We start from the raw sequence: 19,068 nt of genomic DNA on the forward strand, positions 1-19,068 counted from the left end.
GGCTGGAGCACCTGTAGGGCCTCCCTGACGCCTGTCAGTGGCCGCTGCGGGGGCTGCGCCAGCCTGGCCCTTGAGTCCAGCACCCCGGCTCTCGACGCCTGATGACTATTGCGCCGCCTGAGTCACCGAGCCCTGGCGTACCACACGCCGCCCCCCCATCCGTGTGCAGTCCCGCAACACCGAGGGGAAGCGGATCCCGGGAGGCACCTGGGCGATGCGGTTAAGTGGCAAAGACAGAATGCGAACTCAAGTCCTCCGGCTGTGGACTGGAGTTGGCCTCGAGTGTGGTCGGGGCAGCTTCGTCCTCAGACTAAAGACGAAGGGGCGGAGGGATTCTATGGCAGGAGCTGAAGCGTTAGGGATGTAGCAGAATCGGTCGTCATCAAGTTCGGTTTCAGCGCTTGACGGCTGGAAAAACGCTTTCGCCAGAGAGCTGTCTAAGGTAGACAGCTGGGATGTCGTGTCCCCAGTTAGATGCTCCCAAAGGGGAGGTAACTGTCCCAAGATCCCTAATGGGAAGCAACAGGACTAGGATTTGAGTCCAAGTTTGCTGGGTCCCAGTGTTCTCACTACGCATTTCCCTTCAAAAACATCCTACCCGCTTCCTGTATGTAAATTTGACTTGAGACTGGGTACGATGGCTCAGCCTATAATTCTAGCTCTTTGGGAGGCTGAGGCAGGAGGATTGCTTGAGCCCAGGAGTTCCAGACCAGCCTGGGCAACATAGCCAGACCTCGTCGCTACAAAAAAAAAAAGGTACCTGCATAATCAACGTTTGTATACCTAACCCTGAATTGTACCCCACATCTTTATAATAAAAAAGAATCAATAAATAAAATATATTTTTTTAAATCACACACACACACACACACAAATAGCTGGGCGTGGTGCACACCTGTCGTCCCAGCTCTACTCGGGAAGCTGAGATGGAAGGATCGCCTGAGTCCTGGAGGTGTGCTGTGATCATGCTACGGCACTCCAGCCTGGGTGACAGAGTGAGACTCCAACTAAAAAAAAAAATTTTTTTTTGACTTGAGGTCACAGAGATCAGCAGTCCCCAACCTTTTTGGTATCAGGGACTGGTTTCGTGGAAGACAGTTTTTCCACAATGGCGTGGGGGCTGGGGGAAGGGAGAGCAAAATGTGCGGTCAGACCTCACTGCATTGATCTGTATTTGCAGCCACTCCCCAGCTCTGCCGCTTCAGCTCCACCTCAGATCATCAGGCATTAGAGTCTGCTCAGAAGCACACAACCTAAGTCCCTTGCATGGGCAATTCACAATAGGATCCAGCACCTGTGAGAATCTAATGCCACAACTTATCTGATAGCAAGCGGAGCTCAGGCAGTAATGCCAGCAATGGGGAGCGACTTGTAAATACAGATGAAGCTTGGCTGGCTCACCATTTACCTCCTGCTGCCTGTCCGAACAGGTCATGGATGGATGGAGGGTGGGGGTGAGGGGAGGTGTTGGGGACCCCTGGAAAGTGAAGTGAAACTACTGAAAAATAAACGCTTCACTCTGTCCTGTTGTGCTGGACATCAGATCCCTTCTCAGCCCTACTCTACTCTCCAGCCGTGGATCCTGTCAGCCAGCCCTTTCCCCACAGTTTTGATTCTAAGGAGCTCTGAACCACCGTTTCCCCCTTTCTCCTTCAGACTAGGGGTGCTAGTGGCTCCCCACGGATGCTAGTCCCTGTGTCCCTCATCATCTCTTCTTCTTAATTCTGCAACACTTTTTATTCTTTGCAGGTAGTTTAAGGTACTACCTCTTTTTCCCCTCAGTGGCCCTGTCTGATTCCCCCTCACCTCACATCTCAGAGGTATTTGGCTCATTCCGCGTGCACCCACCCTAGTGTTATCCGTTCCATTCCTTGCCCACGACTGCAGGCTTTGGTTGGCATTCAACTATAGCTGCTGCCCCCACTGCTTGACAGCTCCTGCTGGCTCTGAAGGAAGAAGGCATTTCTACTGTGGCTGCAACTCAGCTCTCACAGCTCCTAGTCTCCTACGAGAATGTTCTCCTTGCACTTCCAGGATCACGGATCACTCTAATGAGGACCTTCTTCCAAATCCTTGTGCTGCTAGGCACAGGAAGACATCGACAGGCCATCAGATGTTTTCATAAATGCTGAAGCTGTGTTGACAAGACACATGGCCAGTAAGACTCTACCTCACATCAAGCTTTCCCTTGTAAGCCACCCCAAACTTAGCGGCTTAAACTTCAGCCATTTGATTATGTTTCTTTTCTTTCTTTCTTTTTAAAAAATGTTTCTTCATTCTGTGGGTCAGCTGGGTAGTTCCTCTGCTAGTCGCACCTGGGACCACTCATGGGGTTGGTGTCACCTGATGGCTTGCTTGAGGACTAAGGAGCCTCAGGTGGGACGACTCATCTTTGCTCCACATGGTTTCATCCTCCAGTGGACTTGACTAAACTTCCTCATAGGGTGGTCTCAGGAAAGCAAGAGGGGAAAGGACCCATGTGTGAACACTTTGCAAACCTCTGCTGCTTTCACATTTGTTAATGTCCCATGGGCCAAAGAAGCCACATGACCAAAGAGAGCCGTTTTGGAAGGGGACTATGAAGCGTAAGAGGAAGCACGGTTCATTAGGGGATCATCCCTGTAACAATCTACCACAGGCCCCATTCCGGGTCCCTGATTTAATACAGGTTTTATTATTATGTAGACATGGCAAGACCAACAGTTCAGGAGACTAATGGAAATTTCAAATTTCAGAGCTATTTTGATTGCTTTAACTGTTAAAGTAATCAAATTTAGAAACTTCCATTGAGTTAGGTTAAAACATAGAATCTGCTTGAATGCAAATTTTTCCTTCTCCCTGTCCTTCACTACCCTTGGATCTAGTAACTTGCTGTTACAGAAGGGAACACAACCATCTGCAATGAGCCCGCTAAAAGCAAGAAAAACTGCACGTCCCTGGAGAAGTCTCTGCCGGACCTAGATAAAAAATGGGGTCTGCTGAAATTCCCTAAAACCCAGAAATGTATCTGTTCCCTTAGTCTTTAGATAGCAACTGCTTTCTTTTATGCCTTTGACTCAAATTTATATGTAAAGTTCATTTTAGCTACGCCGTGAGAACCAAAGCTCCTGGTATAAGAACTGTAACCGACTGGTAAGTAAGGATGCAGCCCCAAATTGTTCAAAGTCATTGTAACTTGAAAGGCTGGTGGGATTGATAAAATCGGAATGCTGGCTATGTCAACAACTGCTGGGTGTCTAAACTCTGATGAGAAAGATACTAATCATGGTCACAAGACACATAATTGCTATTAATCAATAGTTAAGACAGATAAGAACACCTGTTATACTCTAATTACTGGAATGAATTTGTGTTGCTTTGAGCGGACTTTGATGGCTACACTGGGTTCTGACTCGCTGAATTCTGAATTCAGATTAAACTTCGTTCTTCCCAGATTCCAGGACTCACTGGCAAACGTAAAATAGCCACCAAGAGTTGCTCAGACTATTTCATTTGACAACCACGGCAGGACCTGGGTGGTGTGATCATCTGTTAGGAGACACCATTGCAGCTGCCAGGGCCATTTAGAGCCCCAGGGATCTCAGCAGCATGGTCTCACCATCCAGACCCCTGTCCTCTACAAACTGGCAAGAAAGGAGATCTTATGGGTACCCAAACCCCAAACGTCTGAAACAAACACACTTGCTTGTAAGCCACAACCAGAACGCAAGCCAGGGTTGGGGGGAGTGGATGATTTTCCATCTGGGTCCTTTGGGCCATCTGTAGGTACCAGGGAAGGGCAGTCCTACTCCTTCGGTGCTTTGAGGATATCCTTCTGTCTGTGTCTGTATTTTGTTAGTCCCTAGGGCTTTTGCTTGAAAGCAATTTGGATAAGCCAGCTGGTTTTGTTTCTGGTTTGGGAATAAAAGCATGCTAGAAATCCCTGAGTCCTCAGTGGGCTGAGTCTTGGAGTTTGGTTATGTGCATGCATGTCAGATCAGGTCTTTGAATGGTTATCAGCATCTGCTGGCAGCTATTTTTGTGGCCACCAAGTTCTTGTCAGAATCATATGTGTGTGTATGTATATATGTGTAAGGGTTAGTGGCAAAAGCCCAGAGAAAGAAAGCCCCCCCTCATTGTTATGAACCTGGGCTTTGGTCCAGGTTGAAATAAGAGGCACTCTTCCCTTCCACCTGTGAAAGCAGGCACCCTCAGGTGACTGAGGGTCTTGTGAAGGTGTTGGGGATTAGTTCCCACAACAGGGGTGGGGGCAGTGGATGATTTTCCATCTGGGTCCTTTGGGGCATCTCGTACCAGAGAAGGGCAGTCCTACCTGTGCTTTGAGAATATCCTTCAATATGCAGTAGCCTTATAGGAATTTTGCAACTAGTTTATTTGGACCTCTGGGTCCAAATAAGCTAGAATCCCAGAAGTCCCCTGACTTGATCAGAAGCTCTATGGATTCGAATCCATGCCCAGCTCCCAGGATTGGAAAAGCTCCAGGAGGCCAGATCGCCCAGAAGGTCAGAAGGAGCTCCCCAAGAGACCCAAGGATGTCCCACGTGGGGGGGCGGCACAAATAAGGACTGACCCTGGAGCTCCAGGACCCTATGATTGCCCTCAGCATTCATTGGGAAAACCAAGACAAGTGAGAAGAAGAGAGATGATTGTGGCGTCACAGCCAGCAGGAGCTCTCTACATAAGCAGCACCCTTCTGACCCATTACACAATTTTAGGTCCAAGACCAGGCTCAGCCACCAACCCCTCACCGTCTCTCCTCCATACCTTTCAGTAATTGTCTACTCTCCTCTTTTGGTTTTGCTGTTGGTTTTATGTTTTGTTTTGTTTTTTAAGTTCAAAGACATGCGAGGTATTCTAAAACTCCAGCTGGTAAAATCTTAAGGTCTATGGTTGTGTACATTTTAAAGCGGATAAACAAATTACAACAAGAAAATTTCAGAGTTCAGATGACTAACCTGCAACTACAGAGTTAAACAGAGATTTTTAATATCTCTGTTTCTCTGCCTGTTTTGAATTTGCTCATTACTAAGCTACTGGTGTTGAGATAAAGCTCACTTGCTTCAAGGTTAAATGAAAATTTTGTTTACTGGTCAGCCAGCTCTATCTGAAATATGAGCATCGAAGACTCATTTTGAAACTGAAAAAAAAGAAGACATAAAAGAGGTTTGGAAAATTAAGTTGCCATGGAAACCACTGTATCCCAATTTTGGTCCACAGCCTTTATTGGATTGCCTATCGAGACAAACAAAGTCTTAATCATGCAAACAGGTTCAATTATGTCAGAGATGTAATTTGGATTTGGGTATCTTTTTTTGAAATAGTAAGTTTATTGTTATTTCATGGCTAAAATTCAGAAAGGATCTTTGTATGTATGTATGTGTATGTGTGTATACACACACACATATGATAAATATGTTTGCAGGTATATGCATGTTAAATGTTTTGTCTGGCATGCTACCAAATTGGTTTATAAGTAAATGAGTACTCATAAATTAAAAAGATCTAAATGCCTTCCAAGTTCACATGACTTTAATGATCTTTGGTAAATGAAAATGGCTTTAAAATTACTCATAAGGTGAAAGTGTCTTTGAAATTGTCAGCATACACTTTTGTCTGGATCTACTGATTAAATAAGTTTTACATTTGCCTCTGTTAGATATTTTGAAGTATCAGCATTTGGAATGAGGGTTATAAGACTTTAAACCCAGCCAAAACAGAATGATCTTTGTGTGTGTAATTTTTTTGGATAAGTAAAGCTAATTGAAGATTGTTGATTCAATAAAAGCAGCTGAATCTTCTGAGTTGTTGGTAAAAGGACCACATATTTAACTTTAAGGTTCTTACTTAGGTAATGCCTGATGTTCACAGGCTTTACAAACACTTAACCAGGAGATAACTTAAAAATGATGACTAGCTTTGTTTAAAGAGCTCAGTTTTCATAAGTAATTAAGCAAACTGCTAAATATAAATAAATTAAGCAAATACGAATAAGGTAATGATTATGGGTAAGCTTTGTATGTGATTCGTAACCGGTCACTTTCAATTAAAAAAATTACAATGTGGGGCAACATGTTTCTAAAGGGACAACTGCCATTGAAAAGAGTGTCATACTCACTGATCCCTGGGGACCACCAGGGTTAGTCAGGAGGCAGAGTGGGAGGACTATGGGAAGAAAGAAACGGACAAGGTAGCGCGAGCAGCCTTAGGATTGGTTATTCTGGATAACTTCCCAGGCTTTGGGGCCTAGGAGCTGTCCTTGGTTGTCTGGTACCTGGCCCTGGGGTGTTTAGGGGAGGTGGATAGTGGCCCTGAGTGTGAGAACCTGGGAAAGGAGGTGATGGGGTGTGAACTGTAGATGGATTGGTCTGCACTTGAAAAGTGGACTTGCAGGTGAGTTGTGTGCTATCTCTAGGAGTTGGCTAGCTCTGCGAGGAGCAGTCCCTCAAGGGTCAGCAAGGTCCCAGATGTTAATGAGTCAGAATACAGAAACAGACACATTGGTTATAAGACTTTGAGCCCAGCCAAAACAGAATGATCTATGTGTGTTTTGCCTTTATTCACTTAGACACCCAAGCCAGAATCCTGGGCCTCGCTTCTGACCTGTCCTCTTTCTCCGGTACATCCAATCAGTTTCCAAGTCCTACTGATTTTTCTTCCCCAGTATATTTTTTAATTCAACCTCTCTCCATTCCTACTATGACTGCTCCAGTTCCAGCCTTTCATAGCTTTTCCTTGATCATTGCAAGGGCCATTTTATGGGGCCCGCCACTTTCAGGTTTGTCTTTAACTACTGAGGCGTCTCCCAACCTTACTGACCAGTGAAACCATCTAAGACACTCATCAGATTATCTGCACTTCAGTGGGTCCTCATTTTTGATAATGTCCGAATTCCCTGATGCCGTATCCCATGATTTGTTCCTCAGACCCCTCACTACGTGCATCTCGACTTCACCTCTCACCACCCTCTCCTCTCACTTTTCATTCCAGCAACACTAGACTGCTGTCTCTTGAGGACTTGGTCTTTGCTCTTGCTGTCACTTCTGCCTGAACTCCATCCACCTACTGCATGACTGGTTAATGAGAATCATGATGACAATGATAACTAAGCAGGATCGTGTTTTACATACGATTACTCGTTTCATCTTTACAACCTTGTGAAGTTAGTCTATTATTAGTCCTATGTTGCCCATGAAGCCATAGAGACACAGAGAAGTTTTTGCTTTGTTTCGTTTTGTTTTGTTTGCATTGGAGTCTCACTCTGTCACCCAGGCCGGAGTGCAGTGGCACACTCACGGACACTGCAGCCTCAGCCTGATGGGTAGGTGATCCTTCCGGTTCAGCCTTCCAAATAGCTGAAACCACAGGCATGTGCCACCATGCCTGGCTAATTTTTTGATTTATTGTAGAGTTGATGTCTTGCCACGTTGCTCAGACTGGTCACCAACGCTTGAGTTCAAGCAATCTTCTCGTCTCCGTCTCCTAAAGTGCTGGGATGGCAGACATGAGCCACCGTGCCCGGCCCTAACACCCTCCCTCCTCCCGCCCGCCATTCAGCCCTTACTTTTTATTTATTGTAAAGACAAGGTCTTGCCAAGTTGCTCAGGCTGGTCTCGAAACCCTGGGCTCAGGCAATCCTCTCGCCTCAGCTTCCCAAAGTGCTGGGATTACAGGTGTGACCCACTGCACCCAGCACAGAGACGTTGAGTAACTTAAAATTAGGCAACAGCTCTTCCAGGAATCTTTTTTACTTCCTCCCACCCCCAACTTTCCCTGGCTTGGGTGTCATGTCCCCGGGTTTCCATCTTGCTGTCTGTGGCATGTTAACTGCCATAACACTTCCTACATTATGCTGTCATTGTTTATTTATGCCACTGAACCGTGAGCTCATCACAATAGAAGACATTTCTGTGTTACCCTTGCACCTGTATCCACAGCCCTAGGGCAGAGCCCACCACACTGTGGCCCTTAGAAAATGTTCAATGTCAAGTTCTTAACCCTGATGCCTCTGGGATCCAATCTTCTACTTCCCTTCCTTTTCTCTTTTCCAAAAGACTAGGGGCCTCATGTAATCAGGACCCCTGGGGGCCGCTGTAATACCAACCACCATCACGGATCTATTTTACACTGGATTTCTGGTGAGAATTTCAGGATACCTCTTGAAGAGAGGACCTGGAGTATGCCAGTCAAGATTGGCATGGTCAGTCAGCCCACCTGCTTTGTGCAAAAAGTATTTCCTACATTTACCATACAGAAGTGTTAGGCTCTGAGGGCAGATGCAGGAGATATGAACGTTTCTTTTGACACCTGTGAGCTGGTATGGAGCTCAGGAAGGAAGTCATGAAGAAACAGGACTTTGTCCTGACTCTGTCAAACACTGGCTGAGTAATTTTAAAGACGGAAGCTAGTTTCCTCATCTATAAAATAGGAACTAAGACTTATCTTGTAGGGTTGTGAGGAGGAAAACAGATGAGAAGTCTGAGGCTCAATGAGTTTCTTGTTTTTTGGGGGAGGGTTGTTTTGTTTTTATTTTATTGTATCTTGAGGCTCAGAGAGTTTAAAGGGATGTGAAACGATCACACTGTGAGTTAGCGGCCGTAAATTTGTATATAATGTTCATTATTAGCTAAGTCTTGTGAACCAAAAACTCCCAGTGTAAATGAAGAACTGTAACCCACTGGAAAGTACACGGCACCAAATTGTTCAGCCATTGTAACTTGAAAGAATGGCAGGATTGATGCAATCTGAACACTGGCTTATGTTGGCAACTGCTTGGGGTCTACACTCTTTTTAGAAAAGATACTAATAATGGTCACAAGACACATGATAGCTATTATCAATAGTTAAGATAGATAAGGCAATGCCTGTTTTACTATAAATACTGGAGTGAATTTGTATTGCTTTGAGTAGACTTCAGTGGATACACTGGGTTATTCTGACTCCACGAATTCAGATTAAACTTCTTTCTTTCCAGTTTTCTGCCTCTCATGTTTCACTGGCAAAGGAGAGGAAGCGGCCGAGTATCCATCAGGCTATTTCAATGGCGTCCACGGCAGGATCTGGGGTCGGCATGATCATCTGACAGGAGATTCCTTTGTACCTGCTGAAACCGTTTTGAGCCCTGGGGATCTCGATGGCATGGTCTCACCAATCTGGGCTGCTGTCCTCCTATACAAACTGGCAAGAAAGGAGATCTGTTATGGGTACCCAAACCCTCCAAACCTCTGAAGTGGATGCGATTGCTGGTAAGCCATAACCGAAACATAGGCTGAGGGGGAGACCTCCCATCTGGGTCCTTTGGGCCACCTGTAGGCGCCAGGGAAAGGCAGTCCCACCCCACCAATGCTTTGAGGATATCCTTCAGTCTGTATCTATCCCTAGGGCTTTTGCTTGAAAGCAATTCGGATTAAGCCAGCTGATTTTGGAATAAAAGCATGCTAAAAATCCCTAAGTCCTCAGTGGGCTGAGTCTTGGGGTTTGTTTATGTGTGTGCATGTCAGATCAAGTCTTTGAATGGTTATCAGCATCTGCTGGCAGCTATTTTGTGGCCACAAACTTCTTGTCAGAATTGTATATGTGTGTGTATGTGTGTGTGTGTGTGTGTGTGTGTGTGTGTGTGTGTGTGTGTGAGACAGAGAGAGAGAGAGAGAGGGAGAGAGAGAGAGAGAGAAAGAGAGAGAGAGAGCTGGTGGCAAAAGTCCGGAGACAGAAAGTCTCTCTTCGTTATGAAACTGGTCGAAGTTAAGAGACACTCTTCCCTTCCATCTGTGAAAGCAGGCACCCTCAGCACCTGAGGGTCTCGCGAAGATGTCAGGAACCAGTTTTCATGAAGTACAAGGACCACATAGGGAATTTCACAACTAGTGTATTTGGAACTCTATAGGTGGGCCCCAGAAGCTCCCGGGCTTGATCAGAAGCTCTGTGGATTCTAATCCATGCCAGCTCCTGTCAACGGTGAGCGGAGGGTTGGAGAAGGTTCAGGAGGCCAGATCGCCCAGAAGCTCAGAAGGAGCTTCCCAAGAGACCCAAGGGGTGTCCCATGTGAGGGCGCAAATAAGGACTGGCCATCCCACACTCTGGGGCTCCATGATTGCCCTTGACATTCACTGGGAAACTGAAATGAGTAAGAGATGTCTGTTGGTGCCACGGCCAACAGGAACTCTCTCCATAAGCAGCACATTTCTGACACATTACACAATATTAGGTTCCAAGCTCTGCCACCGCCTCTCTCTGTCTTTCCTCCGTATCTTTCAGTCACTGCCAAGTCTTCTCCTTTGGTTTTACTGTTTGATGCTTTAAAAATATTCAAAGACATGCCAGGTGTTCTAAAACTCCAACTGGTTAAATATTAAGGCCTATGGTTGTGCACATTTTAAAGCTGATGATCAAACTGCAACAAGGAAATTTCAGGGCTCAAATGATCAACCTGCCACTACAGGGTTAAATAGAGTCTTCTAGGCTCTCTATCTGTTTCTCTCTGCCTGCTTTGAATTTACTGGTAACTAGGCAACCGGTGTGAAGAGAAAGCTCAGTGATTCAAGGTTAAATGAAAATTGTGTTATACTGTTCAGTCAGTTCTATCTGAAATACAAGCATTAAAGACTCATTTTAAAATTAAAAAAAAAAAAGGCAGAAGAGGCTTTGAAAATTAAGTTGCCATGGAAATTGCTTTTGGGCCCATAGTCTTTATTGAATTGCCAATCAGGGAAAGGAAAGATTCTTCATCTGAGTCCCTTAGGGATCAATCTGTAGGCGTCAGAAGAATTCTGAACTGACCCTTTAGGGCTTGTATGATATATCTCTTGGGTTTTCAATAATTGTGAGATCAAGCTCCTTTACTGAATCGCTTGCACGTGCCTTTTCTTGACAACATTGTGTTTTATGTATTGTTTAATCTGTACGTATTTCAGTGGTTGGGTGTTTGTTGATCTGTCTATACGGATTGGCAGCAAGAAGCCTTGATAGTTAAGGATTCTTGAAAATGAACTCAGAGCTATAACTGAGCTGAAGATAAGAAGCCCACTCCCTTCTGATCCAAGGTACCTCAGGAGACTGAAGACCCATGGAACTGTCGGGGGCTAGTTCCTGTGACCAGAAAGGGCCTAAGGTCTCATATCTAGAACTCCGGGGTGCAGGGAACCTCAAAAAACTGCTGGGCTTGATCGGACGGATTCTGATCCATGCCAGCTCCTGGCAACAGTGAACAAAGGGTTGAAGATGGTCCAAGAGGCCAGATCACCCAGTGTGACTAGTAGGGGTAACCTGAAGTCCTAAGAAATGCCTCGTCCAGGGAGTGTGCATAAGGGCTGGTCACTCCGAGGCCCCTGGGAAGCCCTGGGCATCCGAGGAAAAAAAAAACTACGCCACATAAGAGGCAGTAAGATGGCTGACGGTGTCACAGCCCTCAGGTGCTCCCTCCACAAGCAGCACATTTTCCATCCAGAACAACTAGTACAGTCCAGAGACAGAGATCGCCTTCCAATTCCGCTCTGCCTCTATGTGATGCTCAAACACAAATCCTCGCTCTCTGGCTTTCTGCAAGCCATTTGTCATCCTGATTTATCTGTGTTATTAAAGTCTCCATTGTTTTGCTGTTGGAAATGTACAGAAGGCGCTTGTTGTATATATGAAATGTCGTTAAATATTCCTGATTCTTTACCACCGCCCACCCCCACACCTTCCTCCCTTAACATGAGTTCTTCTCCATGGATTCTGGGATAACCAGGGTGACCCCCATTTTGGGAAAACTGCAGGAATATAGAAAGCTTACCTATATGTTGCTTTGTGTCCTGCTGGTCAAGCAAGTCCTGAAGTTTATTTTGGAAAATTTAATTTTGTTTTCGTATATAAAATGATGAGTTTTTTGCTATTTTCCAGCTAAAATTCAGAAGTAAAAGCCATTAAATCTTTGTTTTTGTATGTATACATGTATGTGCATGTTTCGTGTTTTGTCTAGCATGCTACTAAATTGGCTTATAAGTAAATGAGTACTCATAAATTAAGTAAATAAATCTAAATATTTTCCAAGTTCATGTGACTTTAATGATTGTTGATAAATAAAATGGTTTTAAAATTATTGATGAAATAAAAGTATCTTTGAACTTGCCAGCATACATTTTTGTCTGGGTCTACTAATTAAATAAGTTTTATATTTGCCTCTGCTAGATGTTTTAAAGTATCGGGGTTTGACATGAGGGTTATAAGACTTTATAACCCAGCCAAAACAGAATGATCTTTGTGTACATGATTTTTTTTGGCAAGTATAACTAATTTAAGATTGTTGGTTCAATGACAACAGCTAAATTTTCTGAGTCATTGGTAAAATGACGATATATTTAACTTTAAGGTTCTTACTTAGATAACACCTGATGTTCACCTGATGTTTAAAAATAATTGGCCAGAAGGTAACTTGAAATGATGACTAGCTTTGTCTAAAACCTCAGTTTTCATAAGTAATTAAGAATCTGCCAAAAATAAGTGTATTAACTAAATATGAATAAGGTAATCCTTATGGGTAAGCTTTTTATGTGACTTAAAATCTTAAAATTAGCCAGGCATGGTGGCTCAAGCCTGTAATCCCAGCACTTTGGGAAGCCGAGGTGAGTGGATTGCCTGCGCCCAGGGGTTTGAGACTAGGCTGGGAAACTTGGCGAGACCTCATCTCTACAATAAATCAAAAAATTAGCCGGGCGCGTGCCTGTTGTTCCGGTACTTGGAAAGCTGAGTTGGAAAGATCACTGGAGAATGATGCTTTTTTTTTTTTTGAGTTGGAGTCTCACTCCATTGCCCAGGCTGGAGTGCAGTAGCACATTCATGGCCACCCCTGCGTCAACCTGCTGGGCTCTGGCGATCCTTCCACCTCAGCTTTCCAAGTAGCTGGAACTAGGCATGCGCTACACCGCCTAGCTAATTTTTTTTTTTTATTGTAGAGATGAGGTCTCACCAAGTTGTCTGGGCTGGTCTCAAACCCGTGGGCCCAGGCAATCCACTTGCCTCGGCCTCCCGAAGTGCTGGGATTACCGGCTGAGGCATCGAGCCCGGCCGATGCTTTTTTTAAATGTATAAAATCAAATATCTTGAATTATCAAGGAAGCCTATAGTTATCGAAATCTTAATAAAGGCTGGGTGTGGTGGCTCACACCTATAATCCCAGCACTTTGGGAGGACAACGCAAGAGAATTGCTTGAGCCCAGGAGTTTGACACCAGCCTAGGCAACATAGTGAGACTTCATCACTTCAAAAAAAAAAATTAACCGAGTGTGGTGGCGCATGCTTGTAGTCCCAGCTACTCACGAGGCTGAGGTGGAAGGATCGCTTGACCACAGGAGGTCAAGGTTGTGGTGAGCCATGATTTCACCACTGCATTCCAGCCTGGGTGACAGAGTGAATCCCCGACTCAAAAAATAAAAACAAAGCTGTGATATAGTACTATATATGCTTCTTTATCGATACCTTAAATGACCCAGTCTCACAGCAGGTCTGGTAGCTACCATGATTTTAAGAAGTAATGGGCATAAATGATTTTTTTTTTTTTTACTTTTCTGTAACTGGAATGTGATATGAACACATCTGTGATTTCTATTGGTGACAGAGTGACAGGTACTGCTGATAGGACTGTGTTTGGCTGCTTACATCCACAACAGATGGAAATGCTAAAGTTCACTTAGGGGTTGAGTTCATATTGCTCATGACGCAGCGGAAGGCGTGAAAAAGAATCAGGAGTGTGTTGCAGCTGCTGAAAATAGCACATGGGAATTCGGTTGCCGGCCCTGAAACCTGGGCTCAGAAAGAGGAAGGGAAGGTGAGGATCCCAGCCTCTTTGCCCATCAGGCCACCCCGGAGTTCTGGGCCTACTTCTAGATGCACATTCTCAAAAAAGATGTAGGCCACAGGCGTTTGTTGAACAAACAGTGGCCAGGATTGGGGACAGAGGAGGAACGTCAAATGATGTCTGATGAGGAGCAACTGCAGGAACCAGGGAGGCCCCCCTGGAGAAGCTTCAGGGATCCTGACCGCCAGATGAACCATCTGAAAGACTCTCTGGGAGGAGAGAGAGTAGATTGCATGTCACCCCAGAGGGCAGAGCTAAGGCAGAGAGGTAGAAATGACAGGGAGACACACTTGACTTAAGAGAGAACCTTCTGACCGTTTGGGTTGGCCACCCACGGAACGAGCTGCCTCGATGGGTGGTTGGCTCCGGTTATTAGAAGTGTGTGAGCAGCGGCCGGCGGATGGTTCTAGAAGGTTTGAGAGATAGTCAAGCATCAGGTTGGAGGCTGAGCTAGATGCCTTTTTAACTGTTTTTGAATGCTCCTTCTAAGACTCCAGAAACAAACACAAATGCACATGGAAGATTGATTTACCACTTACCAGAGGCTTGGGGATCATTGCATTTGGTCTCAAAGAAGAATGAGAGGGTATTTGGCATGTCTTGCAGCCAAGGGCTGTGTGGTCTAATGGAGAAGCACCTTAAGAGAGCTGGGGAGCTGTGCATTCATTCATGTGGTAAATATTTATTTAATGTCTCCTGTGTGCAGGGAATAGTACTGTGTGCTTTGGGTTTACAAAAAAGGACAATCTGGTCTTTGTAGAGGACTGTTTAGTTTATAAAGCACTTTCTCAAAGCACTAATTATGACATTTAATTCTTATAACAAATCTGGAAATTTGACATCATCAGCTCCATTTTTTTTTTTTTTTTTTGAGTTGGAGTCTCACTCCGTCGCCAAGGCTGTAGTGCAGTGGCAAGCTCACTGTCACCCCAGTGTCAACCTGCTGGGCTCAGGCGATCCTTCCACCTCAGCCTTCCAAGTAGCTGGAACTACAGGCATGTGCTACCACAAATGGCTAATTTTTTGGTTTATTGTAGGGATGATGTCTTGCCAAATTGCCCAGGCTGTTCTCGAACCTGTGGGCTCAGGCAATCCTCTCACCTCGACCTCCCAAAGTGCTGGGATTACAGGCTTGAGCCACCATGCCCAGACATCAACTCCATTTTTAAGAGAAACTCAAGGCTCAGAGTGGTAAGGTGACTTGGCAATGTCACACAGCCATAGAGTAACAAAACCAGAATCCACATCAGTTCATCAGCCAGTAAGTTCATAATTCTTCCCACTCACCAGGGACTGAGTCAAACTTTGACTATGGGACCCCACGATCCACCTACACTACATGTTTCCACTTCCTAACGCAGGGAGACAGACAGGGGAACTTGGCATTTACAACTGAGTCATTGGTAATGGGGGTGAGACTATGATACATCTGCTTCAGGGCAATTCATATTTCAATTGTGACATATCAAGTTACCTCCTGGAAAACCACAGGCCAAAACAATTTTTAAAAAAATTTGGAGTGGCAGTCTGTCTCCCAGGGTGGAATGCAGTGGTGCAATCATGGCTCACTGTAATCTCCAACTCCTGGACTCAAGTAATCCTCCTGCATCAACCTCCTGAGCAGCTAGGACTACAGGCTTGAGCTACCATACCCAGCTAATTTAAAAATTTTTTTTTTTGTCAAGACAAGGTCTTGCTATATTGCCCAGGCTGGTCTTGATCTCCCGAGCTCAAACAAGCCCTCCACCTCGGCCTCCCAAAGTGCTAGGATTATAGGTGTGAGCCACTACACCCAGCCTTAAAATCATTTCTGAAGCAAATAGGTCTTACTATACACTGTAGACCAGGGCAAGGAACCCACCATAAACTAAATTAACCATGATGAAGTTAAATGAACAGCAATCTATGATAGGAAAACAAGACAAGACTAGCACAATTGAAGGGTAGAACCCAGACAGACGATGTTGGTCCTGTGCTTGCAGGTATGTGTGCTCAGAGTCTCACAAGACAGCCAGCCTTCTTGACAAAGTGTGGAGGAAACAATGTGAATGCTAGAAATGGGCTGGTTTCAATTTATGAACAGAAACCTGTATAACCCTTCAGAACCCATAGGTAACTCTTCGTTATACGTAAAAACAAAAGTATACGGAATTGGTTGCAATTCATCTATGAAGACTGAAGTTCTCGGTATTTTAATATCTGAGTGAGAGCTGGAGGGGAAATCAAAGCAAACAAAACCAAAGCACCACAGAACAGAGTATGATTATTTATTAAATATTTTTCTATTCATTCAAAAACACTTATAAAAATATTATAGGAGTTCTGAGTATATGAGCGTTCACATTGCTCTGACTTTGCCGTGATAAGTGTGCACGATTTCAGCAATAAAAGCAGTATATTGCAGAATAGATACTGAGCCTTGATCACCCATGTTGGCCCCAGATTATTCAATTTCCCCATCGCCACCGCATGCAGCATACATGGCACAGGAAGATAGGATCATTTGAACCAGTGGCTGGAAATATTTATTTATTATTACTATTATTTTTGAGTTGGAGTCTCACTCTGTCACCCAGAGCTGGAGTGCAGTGGCACACTCATGGCCACTGCAGCCTCAACCTGCTGAGCTCAGCCAATCCTTCCCCCTCAGCCTTCCGAGTAGCTGGAACTACAGGCATCTGCTACCACGCCCAGCTAATTTTTGATTTATTGTAGAGACAGGCATGTGCTACAGGCACGTGCTACCAGGCCTGGCTAATTTTTGATTTATTGTAGAGACAAGGTCTCGCCAAGTTGCCTGGGCTGGTCTCGAACCCGCATACTCAGGCAATCCACTCGCTTTAGCCTCCCAAAGTGCTGGGATTACAGGCTGAGCCACCGAGCCCGGCTGGAAATATTTATTTTTGACATAGTATTAAAAATGTTTTTATTAAGGTTTAATTTACAAACATGCATGAATTGAACATATTAGAAGTATAGAATTCAATAAATTTTAGATGGGCACAGTGGCTCAGGCCTATAATCCCAGCATTTTGGGAGGCCGAGACAGGAGGATCACTTGAGGTCAAGAGTTCCAGACCAGTCTAGATAACATAGCAAGACCCCATCTCTACAAAAAGTAAATATGTAAGCCAGGTGTAGTGGCGCACACCTGTTGTCCCATCTACTCAGGACTGAGGCAGGAGGATCGCTTGAGCTCAGAAGCTGGAGGTTGCAGTGAGCTATGCCTGTGCCACTGCACTCCAGCCTGGGCAACAGAGTGAGACTCTGTCTCAACAGAATAGAATAGAATTGAATTAGATGAATGCTGACATATATGTATATATATACTTGTGAAATCATCGCCACAATCTAAATAATGACATGGGCACCCCTTTGGGTCCCCTCCTGCTGTGGGAGCGTTTCTGTCCTCTCAGTAAATCCTACTTTCACACACACACACAATTAATTAATTAATAATGACATATCTTTTACCAACTTTTTAGTATTTTTAGTATTATTAGTAGTATTTTTAGTATTATTGTCAAAATAATTTTTAGTATTATTGTTTTCTCTTGCCCCCTATAATCCCTCCCACCCTATAATTTCTACCTTCTCTGTCCCCAGGCAAGCAATGATCTGCTTTCTGTCATTATAAGTTGGTCTAGATTTTCTAGAATGTTATATAAATGGAATTATACAGTAGGTACTCATGTTTTTGGCTTGATTTCTTTCATTCAGCGAAATGATTCTGATGCATACTGTTGCTTGTATGGGTAACTCTCCCCTTTTATTGCTAAGCAGTCATTTGCTTACTCATTTACCCAATGGACATTTTTGGGTTGTTTCTAGTTTTTTACTAAGTAGATAAAGTTGCTATAGAAACTGTGCATACAAGTTTTCGTATAGACACACGCTTTCTAATTTTTTGTGTGTAAATAATTAGTTGTGGAATGACTGGATTGTATGGTGGGATTATGTTTAACTTTTTAAGGCACTGTCAAATTATCTCCACGGTGGCAGTAGCATTTTACTTTCCCACCATCAGTGTATGAGAGTTCCAATTCGTTCACATCCTTGCCAACATGTGGTATGGTCAGTCTTTACTTTTCGCCATTCTAATTGATATGTAGTTCTATCTCATTGTGGTTTTGATTAGCATATCCCTGATGGCTAATGATATTGAACACTTTTCCAAAATGTGCTTATTTGTGATTTGTATATATTATTTGGTGAAGGGTCCGTTCAAATCATTTACCAACTTTTTAGTATTTTTTTTCTTATTGCTGAGCTTTGAAAGTTCTTTATATGTTTTGGAAACAAGTCTTTTGTCAGATACATAATTTGCAAATGTTTTCTCCAAGTCTATGGCACATCTTTTCATTGTCTTGACAGTGTCTTATGAAGAGCAGAAGTCTTTCATTTTAACAAAGTCCAACTTATCAATTTTTTTCTCTTACATGTTGTGAACGATGTAAATCAGATGAAATTAGAACGATGTAAATATTTATATGCTTATCTTGTTTGTTTCCTGCGTCTCAGAACCACCATACTTCATTGTTTTACACCCAGTGTCTTAAAAACTGTTGTTTAACATGTCTTGCCCGATTTTTTGGTTGTTTTGGGCAAGAGGGTAGATCTGGTCTCTACTCCATCTTGACCAGAAGTGGAAATCTCACCTTTTTTTTTTTATTGCAAAAGCATGTTGAACAGAAGCAGTAGGCATAACTACTTGAAAGTAAGTTAGAATTGATTTGTTTATTGAGTTGGAGTCTCACTCCGTCGCCTAGGCTGGAGTTCAGTGGCATACTCACGGCAACTCCAGCACTGACCAGCTAGGCTCCAATGATCTTTCCTCCTCAGCCTTCCAAGTAGCTGAAACTACAGGCGCACGCTACCACACCGGCTAATTTGTTTATTTATTGTAGAGACAAGGTCTCACCAAGTTGCCCAGGCTGGTCTCGAACCCATGGGCTCAGGCAATCCACTCGCCTCGGCCTGCCAAAGTGCTGGGTTTACAGGCTGAACCATCGAGCCCAGCCAGAATATTTTAAAATAGAAAAACAACTCAAATAAAAATGCAGGTAATTTTTTTTATTGCTTGACTGTTATTTTTTATTATCAAAGCAATGAATGCTTATTACAGAAAGTAAGAAAATATAAAAAAGCAAAAAGGACAAAATTCATACCTATAATCTTACCCAGTCTTCATTTTTGGCACATTTTTATATAGCTTCCCAGACTATTTTCAAGGCTTACAT

This window comes from Carlito syrichta, unplaced genomic scaffold (genome assembly GCF_000164805.1).
Source record: "Carlito syrichta isolate Samal-C Ts95f unplaced genomic scaffold, Tarsius_syrichta-2.0.1 Scaffold301618, whole genome shotgun sequence".
Taxonomy (NCBI): domain Eukaryota; kingdom Metazoa; phylum Chordata; class Mammalia; order Primates; family Tarsiidae; genus Carlito; species Carlito syrichta.